Here is a 3,139-nt window from a genome sequence, read left to right as displayed (position 1 = left end):
ACAGGTTAAAAAATATTCTTCTTTTCAACATTGCAGAGGTATTTAACATCATTTTTTCCATACATACATGTATGTAACATTTTATGAATAATAAGACTGTACTCCATTTTTCCTCACCGCAAAAAGCATTTGGATTATTTATGACTTTGAGGAGGCCCTGTTAGGGGATGTGGTTTCTGTTATACCAGGTACCAGTGAGATGATAAAATATGATCTGGACAGTTTAGCTCCAGTGAAAGATTGATAGCTTGACGATGTACACATGCAGTCGTCTTGTGCTTGATATATTGATGTCTAGCATGAGAAATTACAAAGACAGACAGATAACTGAAAGATAATCAAGGAACAGCGACATGTAAATCTGTGTTTAATTCATTCAAGTTCACCCACATCAAGATGAATGCTGTATAGGTCAAACGTGAATTTCTAACGACTGGGTGGGGCAAATTAATAGATTTTGAAACAAATGAGAGAGCGTGGTCATGACTCAGTGGTTGCTGCTGTCAATAAAGAAAAATGCAGTGCAGACTGTGACATCCACTAATGTCTTTGTGGTGAAGGTGATTAGTTGCAAAGTGCTGCCGATTCCACTTTACATCAGAGAATTCCAAATTGTGTATTATCATGGCATGTCGTTGGTTGGTTGTTATGGATGTTTCAGTCCTATTAAATGCTGATGGGTAATCAAGTATGTATGTGTTACATCATAGACTATTTGCTGCTGGCAAACAAGAGTTAGCTTATTTATACTTTATGTTCTGAGAGTGCCTGCATCAAAACATGCTGTTTACTACTCTGAACGTGTGTTTATTTTGAGTTATTTTGATCTCGGGTCTTCTTGCCAAAAAGCAATTGCTGTACAGCAACTTGATGAATGGTTAAACGACCTGTTAACAAAGATTTAACCCGAGGTGAGCACTTCTGTCTCTCGTCTCTTCCCATCATTGATGGATGCCCATATTCTTGGCAAGTGCCCTCATTTTTGGGGAATGCATTATGACAGGACGTCTCGAAAAAATACATGGACTAAGCATTGACTGAAGCAGGTTTTCGTCCATCGGTCCAGGTCAGTACAGACTGTCCTTCTCAGCGCATGCATTTTTTTCGAGGCTTCACATCATAAAGCACACGCCGAAAATGTGGGCACTTACTAAAAATGTGGGCATCATTCAACAACGGGAATTGACGAGGGATGGAAATGCTTACAATGTGTCAATGCTTCCAAAATGGGACAAGGACTGGTGTCACTAAAGACTTATTTTGACTCCAAACAACAAACTATTTGTATTGGAAAAGTAGCCAAGAGTTGTCCTGCCACAACGTCCACCACTTCTGCACAACCGCTGCAGGATCTCTTAGTAGATGTGCTGGTTGATTGTCTGGCCCTGTGGCCCCAAGTACTCGCAGTGGACAAAGCCCCTCATATCGAAGAATGTCATCAATATGACCGTCTTGCTTTCCTGGTCCTTGGACAAGTCAGAATCTTCCATTGATGGCTCTGGCATTTGGTCCTATGGTCGTACTTGAAGATCCATGAAACCAAACCAAGCATGAAGACAAAGGAATTGTCTGTAGACCTCCAAGACAGAAATCTGCTGCTTTGAAGGTTCAAATGAGCACAGTGGCCTAAATTATTTATACATGGAAGAATTTCCGAGCCAGGACTCTTCCTAGAGCTGGCAACCTGAGCAATTGGGGGAGAAGGGGGAAGAAGAAGGGATGCGACCAATAACTCGATGGTCATTCTGTCAGAGCGCCAGTGGTTCTCTGTGGAGAGATCCTTCCAGAAGGACAACCATTTCTTAGACCATATCCTTAATACTGAAAATGGCAGCCCGCCTGGAGTTTGCTGAAATGCACCTGTAAGGCTCTGAGATCATGAAAAATTAAATTCTTTAGTCTGATGAGACAAAGATTGAACAATTCGGCATAAATGCCAAGCGACATGTTTGGAGGAAACCAGGCACCGCTCATTACCTGACCAATAACATTCCTCCAGTGAAGCATGGTAGTGGCAGCATCATGCTGTGGGGATGTTTTTCAACAGTAAGAACTCAGAGACTAATCAGGATTGAGGGAAAGATAAATGCAGCAATGTACTGAGACATCCTGGATGAAAACCTGCACCTCAGGACCTCAGACTTGGGTAAAGGTATATATATCCCAACAGTAAAATGACCCACAGCACAAAACCAAGATAACAAAGGAGTGGCTTCTGGACAACTCTGTGAATGCCCTTAAAAGGACAAGAGGCCAGATCAATCATCTCTGAAGATATCTGAAAATGGCTTTGCACCAATGGTCCCCATACAACCTGGTGGAGCAGAATGGGCAAGACTGCACAAAATAGGTGTGTAAAGCTTTTGGCCTCAGATTTTAAAAAGACTTGAGGATATAATTACCGCCAAAGGTGCATCAACAAAGTATTGAGCAAAGTCTGTGAATACTTATGTACGATACATGTACCTTATTTTCCGCACTATAAGGCACACCCAAAAACCTTAAATTTTCTCAAAAATCGACAGTGTGCCTTATAATCTGATGTGCCTTATATGTGGATCAATATTGGTTAAGTAAGCTCCATTTAGTGGATGCTTAACGCAACCCCAGCCACTACAGTATCCTTCTATTCTATGAGCCTTATAATGCCTTATATATGAAAAAAGTTTTTAAATAAGCCATTCATTGAAGGTGCGCCTTATAATCCGATGTGCCTTATAGTGCGAAAAATACAGTATTTTAATAAACGTTGTCCACTAGACAGTATACATGCATAAAGACATGATTGATTGGTTATTGTCTAAATATGATAACAATCACAATTTACTCTTTACAACTGTTTCTTGTTTCATGTTTGTGTGTGTTTTATAATATGAGTTAAAAATGGGTATTTGCTGAAAATGGCAAAATGCTCTGACCCTGCAAACCCAAACAAAGCCCTAAAGTAGCCCCACATTTCAGAAAATGACTATTACAGCAGAAAGCAACATTGTGTATCACTGACGATATTGTAATATGGGTTGAGAAGAGGGAAGACAGAGCAAATCATACAGCGAGCTGTAAATGCTGTTAGTTATAGTCATGTCGTGGAAATGTCGTATTATTGCCTTCCCTGAGCATAGCAGCTGTGAGTTGCATA

At 40.5% G+C, this 3,139-nt stretch overlaps 1 pseudogene; it reads left to right on the top strand.

Moving 5' to 3' along the window:
- Nucleotides 1–1,226: 1,226 nt before the first annotated feature.
- LOC144039768 (uncharacterized) lies at nucleotides 1,227–2,086 on the top strand (annotated as a pseudogene).
- The last annotated feature ends 1,053 nt before the right edge of the window (nucleotides 2,087–3,139 follow it).

The sequence above is a fragment of the Vanacampus margaritifer genome, chromosome 19 (assembly GCF_051991255.1).
Source record: "Vanacampus margaritifer isolate UIUO_Vmar chromosome 19, RoL_Vmar_1.0, whole genome shotgun sequence".
Lineage (NCBI taxonomy): Eukaryota > Metazoa > Chordata > Actinopteri > Syngnathiformes > Syngnathidae > Vanacampus > Vanacampus margaritifer.
The sequence above is the reverse complement of the archived record's forward strand: the minus strand, read 5'-3'. Positions and strand labels throughout refer to the sequence as shown.